The sequence below is a fragment of the Desmodus rotundus genome, chromosome 10, assembly GCF_022682495.2.
Source record: "Desmodus rotundus isolate HL8 chromosome 10, HLdesRot8A.1, whole genome shotgun sequence".
Lineage (NCBI taxonomy): Eukaryota > Metazoa > Chordata > Mammalia > Chiroptera > Phyllostomidae > Desmodus > Desmodus rotundus.
In genome coordinates this window covers 56305061-56323775 of record NC_071396.1, presented here as the reverse complement: position 1 = coordinate 56323775, position 18715 = coordinate 56305061, and the positions used below count along the sequence as shown (strand labels likewise).

Genomic DNA, 18715 nt, shown 5'->3' with positions numbered 1-18715 from the left:
ATCTCAGAGACCTAATGTAACCACAAAGGATGGCTTCAAATTAAAATGTCTTAACTAAAAGCAGGTCATGGTGAGTAGTCAGGGCCTAAGCTGTATCTTCCTTGACGAAGGTCAATCTTTACTTTACATGAGCCTGTCTACTGTCTTTTTCCATCTACGATAATGGTAACATGCCTTTGGGATATCAGGGTCATTCTCTTGGTCCAGACCCCTCAGGGTGCAGCCTCCCAGTCCTGCACAGACCACAAAGCCCCTCGCTGTCCTCTTGTTCTCCACAGACCATCTCCATGTGCTGTGAATGTTCACTGTTAGCTGCCCTGTGCCCACTAACATAACAGAAGTATGTATCTCTCTGTTTTCCTTTTTATCCACCCCAGAGATGTCCCTGCTTTGCTTTTTCCTGTCCCCCTTACTCTACTACCATTGGATTTCACAAGACCTTTCTTGTGTCTCCTCCTTTGATTGTAATGTATGAAATAAACTGCAAAACTGCCATTCTCCAGAGGCTTTTCCTCAATCCATTGAGATTTTGCTTTCTGGCAATTGTCGTCAGTTTGGCTCCAATTAATTCATAAAAATCCACACATCTAGCTAGTGGCAGAGACAGGACTAGAACCTCAGCTTACTTTGACCGAAAGCTCTGTCCTTAAAAGTTACAAAAACTCCTCACCTACAATGTGGCATTAAGCATCACACCAGTCTCAGGATTTGGGGTGAGGTAATACATTTTTATTGCTGTAGCAATAACTCACCATTTTAGAAGTTACTTGAACTCTTCTCCATTGTACAAACATATCAGACCAAGCGTTCTAACTTGGGGTTCAGAGATCATTTATTTGTTCATTTGGCAAATCCATTTACTTGTCCATCCAGTAAAGAGTAAATTTCCTGGCATCAATTTCATGCCAGGAAATGTCAGTTGCTAAAGACACGAAAGTCACTGTCATGGAGTACACAGTCTAGAAGAGGAAGTAGAGAAACCAAATCTTAGCCAAGACAAATGACTAGTATTTACTAAGTGATTAGCAGGCATTTTACATGAAACTTCTCATTTAATGCATGACAGTTATATACAGTAGCTACTAATTATCCCCACTTCACAGATGAAGTAACTGGGGATTAGAAATCTAAAGCAAGTTGCCTAAACTCGTACCACCTAAATGGTAGTCAGGTAGGCAGGTCCACGATACTGCATTTACTCTGAATCTTTATGCCACATTGCTTGAGATTCAGGCAGAAATGCAGGAATGAATGTATTTGGAAGGAGACTCCAATGTGGAGGTAGAAACCGAGGAAGTAAACGAGGACCAGGAAAGGACGCATTAGGGATGATATTTTGGAATTCATATTAGGAACTATACAACTAATGTACAGGGGAGAGGCTGGAGATGGGCATAGAAAAATGGACGGGGTTATGTTTTATTCTGTAGTGATAAGAAGTTATTATTTAAGGATTTCAAGTGGGGAGTGACAGGATCAGCTTTGCTTTTTAAAATGATCTCTCTAACTGCAATGAAAATGATGCTTGCTTAGGGAAAGAATAGAGAGCTATTAAAACTGACCAGGATGGGACCTTGAGCTGAGACAATGACAGTGAGACTGGAGAAGAGGAGACAATTCAGGAGCTAAAATGTAGAATCAACACAACTAGGTGATTGATTGGATTTAAGTGTAGAGTGGGTGGGAGTTTTAGGCAACACTAAAATTTGACTTGGGCAGCTTGGGTTAATACATAGGGATCACTTATTAACATTACAGATCAAGTTTATAGTTGTAACCACAGACATATATTCTAGATAGACTTGTTCTGCTTTTGGACTTTGATTTGCCCTTATCATATTCAAATCCCATTGCTAATAAACTCCATATCACCAGATACTATATGATTTTTACAACAAAATGGAAACGGAAGAATGATTTAATCCACTTCATGAGCTTTGAATTAAGAAGTTTCTAGAACTGCCACGAAAGGTCACAAATCCCCTTATGTAGGAAAACTTGTTAGGCCAAAGCAAATGATAAAGTAAATTGCTATTAATGGAATTCATCATTAGTGAAATGACACAGATAATCATTCAAGAATTTTCATAGCCCTGTAACACCCAGCTCCTGCCCTGAAGGAGCTCATGGTCTAATGAGGAAGACTAAGGAGCAAAAATTGAAGCGCAGATGATAAGATCTCAAACAAGGATTAGCTCAGATGCGTGGAATCCCAGCTCAGGGGCAGGAGACCCAGCCTGGTGGGCCGTGGGCTCCTCGTCCTGGAGGTCAGGCTGGCTTCCTAGAGGGAGCATATGATTGTGTAGGCACAGTTGGCATGGGAGGGCATTTCAGGTGGCAGCAAGTCATGAGCTAGAAGAAGGACGTTATGACTCACCTCCCCATCTTGTTCCAGAGGACGTGTGGGCACTGCGTGTCAACGTAGACAAAGAGCTGCAGCTTCTCGGTTGCAGGCTGCCTAGGTTTGAATCCTGAATCTGCCTTTACCAGCTATGTGATTTGGAACAATTTATTTCCAGCCTTTGTGCCAGTTTCCCATCCTAAAGTGGAAATAATAATTATATCTCTGCAAACAATCGTTGTGAGGGTTAAATGAATATAAACCCATTTACAGTGTTTAGAACAGGACTCAGGTAAGTGCTCAGTATACATTAGCTGTTCCCGTTACAATAAATACAACTTTTCTTCTCATTATTTGATCTCCTTTTGCTGTCCTTATCTCTCCACACCTGAATCTTTGTCTGTGTTTTACATAGCCCTCTCTTTTGCACAAAACACTCTCCATTTTCTCACTGGTTAGCTAGGAAACAAATATAAACTACCAATTTGCTGTCCAACTCATGATGAATATTTCTGGGAAAAACAACCAATGCAAGTTACATCTGAAAATGGCTATGATTGCCTGTGGTAAAATGTGGTATTCACTAAAAATGGACTGAAGATCAAATTTCGAAATGCAGATCTGCAAAATTTGACCCAGAAAAGTAGGATTTGGTAGAAATAACAGTCATTAAAGAAAACTCACACAGTGTAAAAATCAGTAAAACCTGATGCAGGCAGACCTTCCGGATAACTCACATCTTCACCCTGAAATTTAAGTGAAGAATTAATTCTGTCAGAAATAATTTTAGTAAATAAAAAATTAATAGCAAACATTAAAAAATTATAATATAGAAAATTAATCCTTGAAACCTACCTATTTTTATTAACCAATGTAACTCCAATAAATTCAATAAAATAAATAATAAAAAGGAAAATTGATCCAGAAATTTATTGGTGTTTTAGGGGATAAAGTATTTATTGGGGGTTTACTGGAGGTTGTTGGGGTTATTGGCATTTGCTCCTGAAAATGCTTTCTCAATGAACAGGTAACAATGTTGGCATCATTTTAGCTCAATGTTGAAGCACCATGAGGGTCCAAAGCATCAGGATGGGGGTAATGGATCAATTTGTGTGTGTGTGTGTGTGTGTGTGTGTGTGAGAGAGAGAGAGAGAGAGAGAGAGAGAGAGAGGGAAAGAATGAGGAAGAGAGAGAGAGAAAGAGAGAGGGAGAGAGAGAGGGAAAGAGGAACTCAGAAAAACAAAAGGCAGCATGGCCTCAAAATAACCCCCTACTCCCTACTATGAGGAATCTTATATTATCCTCACTGATAGGCCAGAGACAGAGACGTGCACAGGCAGACTTGGGTTTAAAAAGGCTTCTACCACTCACTAGCTGTGTCACCCTGCAAAAGTCACTGCCTCCTTGAGCCTCAGCTTCCTCCTCTGAGAATGAGAATGGCAATAGCGCTCACCTCCTTAGGTTATCAGGAGGCCACCTGTGATCATGGCCTTGATCACAGCTAGTAGATGGGTCGCTTTTTCTGAGTAGGGTCTTCATATCCTATTTCTCTGTCTCCCAGCCCCATTTCCAGGACCCCAGCACAAGGCTATACTGGTCATACGATACCGATGATTTTTAGTTGTATGTTGAGTGTGTATGAGTGAGAGAGAGAGAGAAATGAAAGGGGAGAAAGAAAGGGAGTTGGGGGTCAAGGCTGTTAGACATATGGGGTGCATCAAAGGATTGCCAGGCAGATGGTGGGCAGGGAAGCACACCTGGGTGCTATGTAATTAGCTGACGGGTGGGGTCAAGGCTGGCAAAAGGTGGCAAACAGCATGGTGTTTATTCCCTGAACTCCTCAACTGCCTGAGGTCAGGTTCCCTAACACTCCTACTTCTCCCCTCCTGGCTGAGTTAGTACAGATGGAGAATATGTTCCACTTCACCTTGAAGAAGCCCTGGGCCAGGTAAAGGGAAGCGCTGCTGACAGGTTTGATAACTGAGCCTTTCAAGAAAGGCTCTGAGCCACTTTGACCTCAGCAGGCCCTCTACTTCCTCTGGTCAAGTCTTCCCTGAAACTAAAATATAGCTTGGAAAGAGAGCTCAGTGCCCTCACAGTCTCTGTGGCTTCCTCAGGCCACGACATGCTCTCTCTTTTATGAGCCTGTGGGGCTGTAATTCTCATCACCTGACATTTATGGGAGGCTTCATATTAGCAAAAGGTTTTACAGCTATTTTATGAGGGATGCCTGCCTGCGACCTGCCAGATGTAATCACCCAGACTGCACAGAAAGGAAGCAAGCAAAGGCCCACAGGTGGATGGCCCTCACCCACTGGCCTGCGAGGAGCCAAGAACAGAGCCCGTAGCTGCCATTATTCCTCAGCCACATGACAGAGCTGATTTTCTCGCCCTTGGAGCCTTGGCAGCCGTCTGTCTCTCCCCATCTTCTACATCCAAACCATCAGCAGGTACTGAAGAAGCACCTCCCAGAGGCACCTCAAATCCACCCATTTCTGTGCGTCTCCATGGCATCTCCCTGGCCCAGCACGACTCCCACCCAGCCCCATCTGTGTCCTGGTCTCGTCCTGTGACCTACCTCTCACTATCCACATAGGAGACAAAGTAATCCTCTAGATGTCTACTTATTTCCTTAACGTATGCACCTTTTAAAACTCTCTGGTATTTCTAGGAAATTTTGTATTGCTATCCTATAGTGAATAGGTAGTTTTGAAAAGAATAATCTTTTAAAAATTTTAATTTATTGACTGATTTGAGAGAGAGAGAGAGAGGGAGAAATGTCGATTTATTGTTCCACTTATTGGTTGATTCTTGTATGTGCCCTGATCAGGAATCAAACCCACAACCTTAGAGTATCAGGACGACACTCCAAACAACTGAGCTACCTGGCCAGGGCTGAGAATAATCTGTTAAAAACAAAAAGAGAAACATTTCAATAGCTTCTTCCCAATAAAGTTTATCCAGAATAAAATCCAAGCTTAGTCATGGACTGCTTCTCTGGCCTTCCCTCCACACTGCCCCTGTACCCGCCCTGGGTTCAGGGACCCACCAAGCTCCTTTCTGCCTCCAGTTCACACCGCTTCTCCATCTGCCTGAAAAGCCCTTGGCCCTGCTCTCAGGACAGCTGGCTTTGTCTCACCTTTCTAGTCTCAGCTCACATGTCTCTTTCCAACCCTCCCCATTTTAAAATGCCCCCTCCCACATTACCATGTTAATTGCTTTCAAGAGCACTTTGAACAACCTTAAAATGTTTATTTATTGGCTTATACGAAGTCTGTCTTTTTGTTAGGATGTATGATCCTTGAGAACAGGGAGGTTGTCTATTTTTTGCCACTGTAATTAATGCCTCTGTACAGCACCTGTACAGAGGATAAGCTAAGTAAATGTGTGTTGAAAAAATTAAACGAAGAAATGAAGCAATCTCCTCAGAAGTCTCTTTCCTTTTCACAACCCCTTGCTAGTTGCCATTACAATCAGTAGAGGGCAGCAAAGATCCTGAGTTATCTGATTCCTGGGATTTATGCTCCCAGAAAACTTACTCCTCTTTGTGCAATAATAACAGGTTCAGGTTTATCAGAAATTTCAGGGAAGTAGCCAGCTGTAAAAACTCTCTCTCCCCTTGTTCCTGATGCCTTCTCTGCTCTGAACTATTTACAGTTTTTTTTTTTAATTTAAAAGATGTTTTACTATTTAAGGCTCACAATGCGCCTCACAAAATAAAAGCAGATGTTGTATTGACTACCCCAAAAGGAATCCCAGAGGCCTGGAGCCTGTCCCTCCCTGCCTGACAAGTTAGTGTGGAAAAAAAGACACCCCCATCACAGCCAGCAGCTGCTTGGGACTTAAGGGTTTACGGCTCTCCCTTATGGTGTGTGGGGTGAGCGGGCAGCAGCTAGGCAGCTGTTTATGTTTTCAGCACTTGCAGGAACAAGTTGTGTGTGTTGATAGTTCTGTCTTCTTGTATCTGTTCCTGTTTATTCCATCCTCTCTTTTTGTTTAACAGTTCCCCCACCCAGGGCAGAACTTCAACACTATCTGCCTCTGTGGGCCCCTCCCCTCAAGAATGCCCACTGAACGGGGGAGATAAGCAGAACAATCAGCAGCCACACTCCTAGAGTGATGTTTTCATTCACGCTCTGCCCCACAAATAGATTTACTGAGTCTTATGACCTACCGGGCCTGGGGACATGCTCTGTGGGTAAAGATGATCCATTTGATTGAAAGAACTGTTACTAGAATCAAAAGGACAGACAGGATTTCTCAGCCTCAGAGCTACTGACAGTTCGCACTAAAAAATTCTTTGTCGTGGGAGCATTCTAGGATGTTTGGCAACATCCCTGGTTTCTACCCATTAGATGCCTGTTGCATCCCTTCCTGAAGTTGTGGTAACCAAAAATGTTTTTAGACATTGCTAAATGACCCCTGGGGAGGGTCAAATCCCCACCCTCATCTTGAAAAACACTCTTTTAACCATCATGGTGAACACCTTTTCGGGCATATTTCCAGCCTCAAGGCAATGACTCCTTTCTCCTATCCCATCCTTATCTTTTGTGACCTGAAGCCTATGGACTTGGTAGATTGGACATCTGACCCAACTTGGGCTTCTCAGCTTCTTACTTCTGGGAATTTGAGACTGGGACTGGGGAACTGACCACATGTGTTCTTTGTGGAGCCAAAACTTGAATACAAATTTAGAAGGTAGGGACAGATGTATGGCAACAGGGGGACCAGGAAGCAGTGGCATCCTACTGCAGAGATAAGAATGACATAGACTATGGAGAAACACCAAGGATGAGCCAGAGACAAGTCACCAAGTTCTAGCACTTTTTGGTTGTAGTACTTCCTAAAGACAGGCTGAACTTCCCTCCTTGGCTAGTTTGAGGCATTCTTGTACATTTGTAAATAATTCTGTTTTCTGTGCTTTTTCCCCTCTATTATTGGCAAGTACATTCTAACTGGTACATTCTCTGTGGCCTGGACCTGAAATTACAACCAGAAAATATCAGGGATCCAGGCAGCTGAATGAGGAGCAGTTTCTAACCCTCAAGGCAGCTCCACCCACCTGGGCACATGGTTGCAACTCTCCTTTCTCACCCAAGGGCTTTCTTGCCTTCTCTATAGAGGTTTTCCTCTCTTAATCTCAGCTTGTACCTGGCTGGGGTGTCATGGCCTCAACTCAACTTCTTGTTGCTCATTTACCACCAGCTTAACTGCTAACGACTAGCCCAGACTGAGTTTCTTGGCTCAGATTTCCGAGCAAATGAGTCTCATTGGCTCTCATGGCAAACACTGTTGACTCCCTGAACCAACAGCCACCTGTCCAGATCAGTTTTGTTCACCTGAACAACCCCAGGTGCTGAATCAGAACTGGTTTGTAAGGTCAGTGAGATGTAAAAGGAATTGTCAGGCGGTGGCAGGTGGGGGTCTTGCTTATGGGAAAGAGTTTTATAGTTTTATCCTTGACACAAGAAGGCAAAGTCTTCCAGCTAGCCCACCCCCTCCTGCCTGCTTTGGGTATGTCATGTGAGGGCATGACAGATGGAGCCATGGTAGCTATTTTGCAACCATGAAGTCAAGCCCGGAGCACCAGAGAGAAACTGACAGGAGAGGGCTATAACATCTTGGAACTGATGAATTAACCAGCCCTGGAGCCATTTACCTTTAGACTTCTTGTTACATGAGATAATTAGGTGTCCTTACAGTTTAGGCTACTTTGACTCAGTATCCTGTTACTTAAAGCCAAAAGGATCCTGACTGATACAGTATATAGCTCATCTTTTCTGGTCCAAGGTCGCTAGATTGGCTCCCTGGCAGATTGATTGTCTTGGAGTCACACACCTTCCTGTAGTCCATGTGTTCATTCCCCTCCCCTGACCTTGTATTATGAAATATTTTAACCCCCCCAAAAGGTGAGAAAATAATACTAGGAACACTCAAATCCTTCAGCTAGCTTCACCACTTGTTAACATTTAGTTACCCATGTAACTAAAAACATTTAGTAGTTATATGTTTCCATATATATGGGGGTATTTTTTACTTATTTGAAAATAAATTAGAGACTTTATGAAGCTTCAAAGTACTTCAGCATTTATCTTTTAAGAAGCAAGGACATTCTACTCATAGATACAGAGAGCAAATTGGTGGTCACTGGATGGGTGATGGATTGGGGAGAACGGGGGAAAAGGCGAAAGGGATTAAAAGTACAAAAAGCCAGTTATTAAAATAGTCCTGGGGATGTAAAGTACAGTATGGGGAATATAGTTAATAACATTGTAATAACTGTGTCTGGTGCCAGATGGATGCTACACATATCAAGGTGATCACTTCATGAGGTTTGTAAATGCCTAAGTACGATGTTGTACATCCAAAACTAATATAATATTGTATGTCAACTGCAGTTCAAATTTTTTAAAAGTTATTTTTTAAAATGAGAATTAACCTAAATAAATTAATTTTTGAAAAAGAGAAAAGAAGCAGAACATTCTGTCATATAACCAAATTGTCATTATATTATTATCTGATTCAATTATTTTATTATTTAATTATATTATTTAATTATTTTATCATCTATTATTTAAGTATATTATTATTTAATATGAAAATCTTATTAATTTTCCCAGTAATCTCCTTTGGAGCTTTTGGGGGGGGCTTGTTTTGATTTATGTCTTTGTTTTTGTTCTTATCCAGGACTCATGAAGAACCATGTGCTATTTAAATGGTCTCATCTCCATTGTCTCCTTTATTGTGAAACAGGTTGTTTTTGTTTTTGTTTTTGTCTTTCTTGTCATTGACTTTCAGATCAGTTCTTTTGTAGGATGCCCCACAATTTGGATTTTGTTTTTTTCCTTCAGAATTAGCTTTAGTTAAAGATCTTTGGCAAAATTTCTACAGAGGTGATATTAGGTCTTAGTGTATTTCAGGAGCCACACAATGCTGTTCATTATGTCCTGTTACTGATCGTGCTGGGTTTAATCTGCTGATTAAGGTGCTGTCTGCTAGAACTCTCCATTATGAAGGCATTTATTTTCTATTTATCGTTGAGAAGTGATCTGTGAGATGTACTTACTAATTATATGTTCTGAGAATATGACAATAACTTGTTCCCCAAGTTCTATTCAATGTTTTGGTATGCATTAATAGACCTTGCCTGAATCAACTATTATTGTTAGTGATTTACACAAGTCACACTTTTTCTAATTCTATCATGTCTTCCGTATTTATTATTCGGCACTCTATTTTTTAAGAAAAGAAACTTTCTCCTTCTTCATGCTCACTCTTAAAGTTTTCTTGAGCATCATTATGAACTCAGATTGTTCATTATCACCAATTTTCTTTTTGATTTTCAAGTTGTCCCAAATTCAGCTCCTCCCACCTAACCTCTGTGTCCTTCTGACACAGTCCTATCAGTTTTTGAGCACTTCTTTGCTTTCTAGCAGAGGACGTCCTAAGCTCATTTTGTAGTTTCCTTGATCCAGACCTGGAATCAGGTATTTGTTCTCCAAGTAGACTTGCTTCCTTTTAGTGGAAACTGGTTTTTAGAAACCAAGAACTGAGTGGTGGGAGTGCTCGTTGTTACTGGAGTTTTATTGCTTCTAGGCCCTTTCAGTGGACAGATGCCAGAAATACATTTTATTTTAAATCCTGGCTTTATTTTGATCCCCCAGCTCCAATCCACAGGGAGAACCACAGGGTTCTTTCTCTTTTCTCCCCAGTGCATATTTTTAACTCCTTCATTCCACAGCGAGGACCCTGGTTTTCACCAACATCAATATACTAATTTGCTCCTCCTTACAATATACCCAATAGTATCAGAATTACTACACCAATAGCACTACCAACACAAACCTACTAATAAGGCTTAAGGCTGTTCACAGCTTGTTTTCATTCTTAGAATTATAGCCCCCTAAAGTTAAAGACCTGTTGTTTAAAAACCTTTAAACCTTGAAGTAGTTTCATGTTCCTCTTTGTAGTTAATGTTTGGGCTTTCCTATTCTTGTTGATTTTACTTTTTCTTTGTGGTAGCAGGCTTTTTAACAATTATTTTTCCAGTTTTATTGAGATATAATTGACATACAACATTGTGTAAATTTAAGGTGTACAGCATAATGATTTGATGTATGTACATATTTTGCAAAATGATTACCACAGTAAATCTAATATTCAGCACCAGAATTTGGGATACTTGATAAATTTGCATGTTATCTTTTTGCAGGGGCCATGGCAATCTTCTCTACATCCTTCCAATTTTAGTACATGAACTGCTGAAGCAAGCACTAATTGAATTTTTTGAAAATGTAAAACTGTTGTTTAAAAGTGAAAACCATAGGGAAAGGTAACAGAAAAATTTTCTTCCACTCCTGTACCTAACCAGTTTTATTAGTTTCTGGTTTATCTTTTCTTATTTGCAAAAATGAGCAAATACATACATATGTGCCATATACACGTATAGTCTTATTTTGCCTTCTTTTTTTATCCAAATGGTAGTATGCTATGTGAACTCCTATTATTCTATGTTTTAGTATCCAGCTTAACCATATTGGGTTATTTAGTATCCAATAAATCTGACATATGCAAGTCATTTTATTTTTTTACATCAAGAAGGATGTTTTTATGTAAATAAAAAATGACATATGGCACATTACACAAACATACCTAAATCATGCCCCATCTTCCTGTGCCTTTAATCACCTCATTCTGGTCTCTACTTTTTAAAAAAATATATATTTTATTCATTATGCTATTATAGTTGTCTCAATTTTCCCCCCTTTTCCACCCTCCACCTGGTACCCCTATTACCTCCAGCAATTCCCTCCCTTAGTTCAAGTCCATGGGTCATGCATATAAGTTTGTTGGCTTCTCCATCTCCTATACTGTTCTTAACATCCCCCTGTCTATTCTGAACCTACCAACTTGTACTTCTTAATCCCTGCACCTCTTGCCCCATTCTCTCCCTTCCCCCTCCCAACTGATAACCCTCCAAATGATCTCCATATCTATGATTCTGTTCCTGTCCTGGTTGTTTGCTTAGTTTGGTTTTTTAGCTTCAGTTGTTGATACTTGTGCATTTGTTGCCATTTTAATGTTCATAGTTTTGATCTTCTTGATCTTCTTTTTCTTATATAGTTCCCTTTAACATTTCATATAATAATGGTTTGGTGATGTGTTACCTTGTCTGGGAAGCACTTTATCTGCTCTTCCATCCTAAATGATAGCTTTTCAGGATAGAGTAACCTAGGTCGTAGGTCCTTGCTTTTCATGTCTTTGAATACTCCTTGCCAGCCCCTTCTTGCCTGTAAAGTATCTTTTGAGAAATCAGCTGACAGCCTTGTGGGGACTCCTTTGTAGGTAACTCTCTGCTTTTCTTTTGCTGCTTTTAAGATTCTGTCTTTATTTTTAACCTTTGGCATTTTAATTATAATGTGTCTTGGTGTGGTCCTCTTTGGGTTCAACCTGTTTGGGATTCTCTGTGGTTCCTGGGCTTATATATCTACTTCCTTCATCAAATTAGGGAAGTTTTCTTTCATTATTTGTTCAAATAAGTTTTCAATTCTTGCTCTCTCTCTTCTCTTTCTGGCATCCCTATGATTTGGATGTTGGTACATTTGGAGATGTCCCAGAGGTTCCTTATTCTATTTTCATTTTTTTTTAAATTCTTGTTGTCTTGTTGTTCTGATTGAATGATTTTTTCTTCCTTATGTTCCAAATCATTGATTTGAATCTTGGCTTCATCCCCTCCACTGTTGGTTCCCTGTGGATTTTTCCTTACTTCACTTAATGCAGTCTTCATTTCTGTTTGGGTCTTTTTTATGTTATTGCAGTACCCAATGAGTTCTTTGAGCATCCTGATAACAAGTGCTTTGAACTCCGCATTTGATAGATTGGCTATCTTTGTTTCATTTAGTTCTTTTTCTGGAGTTTTGTTCTGTTCTTTCATTTAGGCCATATTTCTTTGTCTGCTCCATTTGGCAGCCTCTCTGTGTTTGTTTCTGTGTATTAGGTTGAGCTGCTTTGACTCCCTGTCTTAGTAGCACAGCCCTGTTTTAGAAAAGGCACCCATAAATTGTGTGGGACAGAGCCTTAGATAGTCGCCAGGGTGGGGCAACACGTTTCACTGCTTTGTGGCTTTGTGTGGGGGAGGGCTCAGAGAGGGGACCATGCCACTGCCTGGCCTCTGGAGATTTGCCCAAGAGGAAGCTGTCTGCCTGGGATTCACCCCCTCCAGTCACTTTACTTTCTCCCTGTATGCCACTTGTGCCCTTCCAGCTGTTGCCCTGGTGCTGAATCCCAGGGGGGTTGGGTCTGCATGAGTCGTGAATCCATTGCAGGCCCTTTAGGAGAAGTCTCTTGAGAATTCCACAGTTTCTTCCAAAGTCTCTACCCCCACTGGTTTTTGAAACCAGAAGTTATGGGGACTTATCTTCCTGGCGCTGGAACCCTGGGCTGGGTGGTCTGGTCTGGAGCTGAGATTCCTCTCTCCTGAGGTATCCCTCCCAATTTTCATACATCACACATGAATGTGGGATCGACAGTTGGGCCACCTCTCTGTACCTCTCTGCGCCTCTCTGCCCCTCCTACCAGTCTGGATGAATGTGGCTTCTTTAAATCCTTGATTGTCAGATTTCCATACAGCTGGGCTTTCTGACATATCTGGGTGAAATTTGTTCTGTATTTTAGGTGTAATTTTTGCTGTAGTTGTGAGGGGAGGCAAAGATTGTTTACCTAAGCCTCCACCTTGGCCAGAAGTCTGCAAGTCATTTATAGCACTAGTTTTTTACTATGTGATCTATTTTATTTGCTCTCTCAAATATATGTGGTATTTAGGAAGGTTTTATTTTAGTGGTTACTTTTATGCTAATGCTAATATACTAATAATCTTAGTATATTTGTTATTTTCTCGGTTCCCCAACAAAATGGAAACCAGTTCATGATTGCTTCTTTCCTTTCTCCTCCCTATCCAACAGCATCTCATTGAAATAAATATCTTTTTATCCCATCAGTAACTATAAAATAATCCACAAGTATATTTTATTTTTAATCTCTCTTCCCATTCTCTCTTTTTAATTATTGTATAATATTTACTTTGCCCGGACACTCCCTTTCTTATAATCATTATAGTTTTATGGGTAAACATTTAATGCTCACGATCAGTCCTTATGCCAACATCTTTCTATTCTGGTTGTCTGAAAAAAAAACTTTCTTTAGTAAACTTCTCAGAGAGCACATGGGAGCAATATTCTTTGGTTCTTTTTTTTTTTAGGATTTTATTTATTTATTTTTAGACAGAGGGAAAGAGGGGGAGAGAAACATCAATGTGTGGTTGCCTCTCATGCACCCCCCCCCACTGGGGACCTGGCCCTCAACCCAAGCATGTGCCCTGGTTGGGAATTGAACCAGTGACCCTTTGGTTTGCAGGCTGGCGCTCAGTCCGTGGAGCCACACCAGCCAGGGTCTTTGGTTCTTTCATATTCGTAATTTGTGGCATTGTTAGCTACATATAAAATCCTTGGTTTGTGTTTTCTTTCCTTGGATCTCCCCAATATGTTACTCTGCTTCTTCTGGAATAAGTACAAAGGCAATCTCATTTCCTTTCCCATTCAGGTGACTTGATATTTTGACCCACCTACATGATTTTTTTTTTGTAAAGTCTAGAAATTCTTTTTAGAATATGTATTGACATTGATTATTCTGAGTGGATTTTCCTAGGTACTGGTATCAAATCTCTTTGTTTCCAGAAAGATTTCTTAAATGTTAGCTTTTTAAATTTAAATTACTTTTAAAGTTTCCATTGCTTTTTGTTTTCTTCCTTGTGGGTCTTCTATTTTATATTTATATCATATAATATAGTATATTGTCTAATTATATATTATATACTATATAGTTTATAATATATAATTATATATTGCCCTGGCTGGTGTGGCTCAGTGGACTGAGTGTTGGCCTATGAACTGAAAGTTTGCTGGTTCAATTCCTAGTCAGGGCACATGCCTGGGTTGCAGGCCAAGTCCCCACTTGGGGGTGTGTGCAACTAATTGATGTATCTCTTGCACATCAATGTTTCTCTCCCTCTCCTTCTCCCTCCCTTCTCCTCTCTCTAAAAATAAATAAATAAAATCTTAATAAAAATTATAGTATATAATATGTAACTGTTTTAATTTTGTTATACAAACATTATCTAATATTTGTTATACTATAATATTATACATTTGTTATAGTTTATAATTATCTATAAGTTATAATTATAAACATAAATCATATACTATAATATATAATTTTTAAAAACTTTTTATTTAGTTATTTTTAGAGAGGGAAAGGGAGGGAGAAAGAGAGGGAGAGATATCAGTATGTGATTGCCTCTTGTGTTCCCCCTACTGGAGACCTGGCCTGCAACCCAGGATGTGGCCTGACTGGGAATCGAACCAGCAACCCTTTGGTTCACAGGCTGGTACTCAGTCCACACCAGCCACACCAGCTAGGGCTATAATATATAACTTTTAATTATATATTATAGATAACATGATCATATAAACTGTAATTGATAATTTTATCTATAATTCTTTTTAAGTATAAAGTTAAATGAGTTTTGACAAATATATGCAATTAAGATACAGAATTGTTTGGGACAACTATAATGGAAAAACAATAAAATATTTAACAAAAATAGAATATATCCATCACCCAAAAATATCCCTTGTGCCACTCTACAGTTATGTCTCTTCTTTAACCACAGCCCCTACTGACCTGATTTCTGTCCCTATAGTGTTTCCTTGTAGGGAATGTCATATAAACGGAACCATAGAGTATGTAACTTTTTGAGCCACACTTCTCTCACTCACTCTTATGAGCTCTTGTGATTCAGACATGTTGTTGCACATATCAGTATTCTGTTACTTTTTATTGTTGAGTTGTATTCCATTTAACACAATGAAAAGGTAAATCAATTAAAGAGCCTATGCGTTCAGGTGCCCACTGCTGACATAGAGCAGCCATAAACCTAGACATCCACACTGGTGACTAACACTGCTCAGGCTCCCAGAAATGCTTCTCCACATCTCTTAACCTCTGTCCTGGAAACAAAAGGGAACTATCCAAATGTGATAAAGAATGCTGGCTGCCCTCCTGCCAACATCACGGAAGGACACTGCCTCAGAGTATAAGGAGAATTTGAGCTGTGGGAGCATTTGGGTAAGAGAAAAGACAAATTAATTAACTTGTCAGATCCTTCCTCTCAGATGTCAAGAATGCTATAGATTCTTGCATAATAAAGTATCATTTCCCAGGAGTGCTGAGCATCTATTTTCCAGCTTCCTTCGAGTTCTAGTTTGTGGACATGTAAGTGTTCATGGAGTACTACAATATTTGCAATAGTTACATGGCAGTCAAAGGACATTTAGCAACATTAAACAACATTATTTTTTAATTTTTTTCATGCATAGTCTAAACATAGCATGCTTGAAACATGAAGCATAATACCAACTTTTTGCATTAGCAATAAGTGAATACTGAATACAAGGATTATAAACAATTTATGTTTATAAAACTATCTTTATAAGGTATACTTAAATTTAAAAATGAAATAATGCAGCTTTATTTGAATATTTTTGTTTAAATTTTAATGTTCATTAATTATTACTTCTATTTTGCTCTTTAATAGATACTTTCAAATATTTTAGAATAAAAATAACTCTTTGAGACCATATAGGAAAAATAATTATAATTTTTCAGTATTTTTAACATTTATTTTAATTATATGTTTAATGAAGTATATGCATACTTGGAACCTTTGGGATATGGATACATTTTATCTTTTAATTCTAAAGATCATTGAAAATGAGAACAAGTTGAGATTGGAATAGAACCACAAAATATTACCATATTTTGCCAGGTATAATGCACACCTTTTTGACCAAATTTTTGAGGGAAAAATTTGGATGTGCATTACACATGGGTAGTACTAATTCCATATCTATATAAATGTTTTAAATTCTTTTATTTATGCTTATGCATTAAAAGTATAACTCTAGAAAGCAATAACAATATCTGTATGCAAAATAATACCCTGGAATACAATAATCAGTTTTGTTTCTAAATATAAATAAATAGAAAGTTGAATTAAAAAATTAAAATGAAAGATTTTTCCCTGAAAGTTTGGGCCAGAAATGTGAGTGTGCATTATACAGAGCAATATACAGTAAAATGGAGCTCAGCAATTTAAGGGCTGAAAAGAAAAGGTAGAACATATACAAGGGGGTGATCTACTTCAGTTTGGAAAATTGCAGACAAGGAAAGTAAGCACACTCTGCAAAACATGACTGACCTACAATTCATGGCAGGCACTAGAATTCTTTATTTTTTAAAATATATTTATTGATTATGCTATTACAGTTGTCCCATTTCCCGCCCCCCTCATTCCACTCCATCCTGCCCACCCCCTCCCTCCCACATTCCCCCCCTATAGTTCATGTCCATGGGTCATACTTATAAGTTCTTTGGCTTCTACATTTCCTACACTATTCTTACCCTCCCACTGTCTATTTTCCACCTATCATCTATGCTACTTATTCTCTGTACCTCCCCCCCCCAACTCCCCTATTGACAACCCTCCATGTGATCTCCATCTCTATGGTTCTGTTCCTGTTCTAGTTGTTTGCCTAGTTTGCTCTTGTTTTTGTTTTAGGTGTGATTGTTAATAACTGTGAGTTTGCTGTCATTTTTACTGTTCATATTTTGTATCTTCTTTTTCTTAGGTAAGTCCCTTTAACATTTCATATAATAAGGGCTTGGTGATGATGAACTCCTTGAACTTGACCTTATCTGAGAAGCACTTTATCTTCCCTTCCATTCTAAATGATAGCTTTGCTGGATAGAGTAATCTTGGATGTAGGTCCTTGCCTTTCATGACTTGGAATACTTCTTGCCAGCCCCTTCTTGCCTGTAAGGTCTCTTTGGAGAAATCAGCTGACAGTCTTATGGGAACCCCTTTGTAGGTAACTGTGTCCTTTTCTCTTGCTGCTTCTAGGATTCTCTCCTTCTGTGTAATCTTGGCTAATGGAATTATGATGTGCCTTGGTGTGTTCCTCCTTGGGTCCAGCTTCTTTGGGACTCTCTGAGCTTCCAGGACTTCCTGGAAGTCTATTTCCTTTGCCAGACTGGGGAAGTTCTCCTTCATTATTTGTTCAAATAAGTTTTCAATTTTTTGTTCTTCCTCTTCTCCTTCTGGCACCCCTAGAATTTGGATGTTGGAACATTTCAAGATGTCCTGGAGGTTCCTAAGCCTCTCCTCATTTTTCTGAATTCTTGTTTCTTCATTCTTTTCTGGTTGGATGTTTCTTTCTTCCTTCTGGTCCACACCGTTGATTTGAGTCCCAGTTTCCTTCGCATCACTGTTGGTTCCCTGTACATTTTCCTTTGTTTCTCTTAGCATAGGCTTCATTTTTTCATCTGGTTTTCAAACAAATTCAACCAATTCTGTGAGCGTCTTGATAACCAGTGTTTTGAACTGTGCATCCGATAGGTTGGCTATCTCTTCCTCGCTTAGTTGTATTTTTTCTGGAGCTTTGAAGTGTTCTGTCATTTGGGCCTTTTTTTTTTTTTTTGTCTTGGCGCATCTGTTACTTAAAGGGGTGGAGACTTAGGTGTTCCCCGGGGCTGGGTAACGCTGGTAGCTGCGCTGTGATGCTGTGCGTGGGGGAGGGGCCGAGAGGGAGCAATGGCGCCCACTTCACTCTCCACTGAACCTCAATCTTTCACTCCGCTACCCACAATCAGACTGGGCCCCTCTGGTGCTGGTTCCCGAGTGGGTGGGCTTGTACACGCCCTAGGCCCCTGTGGGTCTCTCCAATGACCTCTCCTGTGAGGGTGGGAGTCTCTCCTGCTGCTGCCCCAACCCCATGGGCGTTTTCAATCAGAGGTTTGAAGCTTTATTTCCCCGCGCTGGAGCCCTGGGTTGCGCAGTTTGCTTCGCTCCCCGCCGTTTGTTCGGTTTATCTGTGTGCGAATGTGGGGCCGCGGGGTGCTACCCCCGCTCTGCCTGCCCCGTTCTCCGCCATCTGAGTCCGGCCCTCTCGGTTTATCTGCGCGAATGTGGGGCCGCAGGGTCTGGTAGTGGTCAGACTGCCTGCCCTGTTGGTCCCACACACCACCAGTCTTGGTCCTGCCACAGCAATGCGAGTCCTCTCCGCCCCGGCTGCCCGTCTCCACCCCTCCTACTGGTCTGGATGAATGTTTATTTTTTATTTCCTTGGTGTCGGACTTCCTTGCCGTTTGATTTTCTGTCAGTTCTGGTTGTGCGAGGAGGCACAGTGTGTCTACCTATGCCGCCATCTTGGTTCTCCAGAATTCTTTATTTAATGAAGATGTAGTTACCGAGCAAAACAA

General features: G+C 40.2%; 1 long non-coding RNA gene and 1 other non-coding gene across 2 annotated transcripts in view; both read right to left on the bottom strand.

Annotated features, from left to right (window-relative positions):
* Positions 1 to 3048: 3048 nt before the first annotated feature.
* LOC123478144 (uncharacterized) overlaps positions 3049 to 18715 on the bottom strand; it is a 78895-nt gene continuing 63228 nt past the window's right edge. The window contains exon 4 of the long non-coding RNA XR_006653276.3: positions 3049 to 3087. This is a non-coding gene — a long non-coding RNA (uncharacterized lncRNA). The remainder of the gene's footprint in view (positions 3088 to 18715) is intronic.
* LOC112318215 (U6 spliceosomal RNA) lies at positions 10509 to 10615 on the bottom strand. The gene has a single exon (XR_002976188.1). It is a non-coding gene; the product is annotated as a U6 spliceosomal RNA (small nuclear RNA).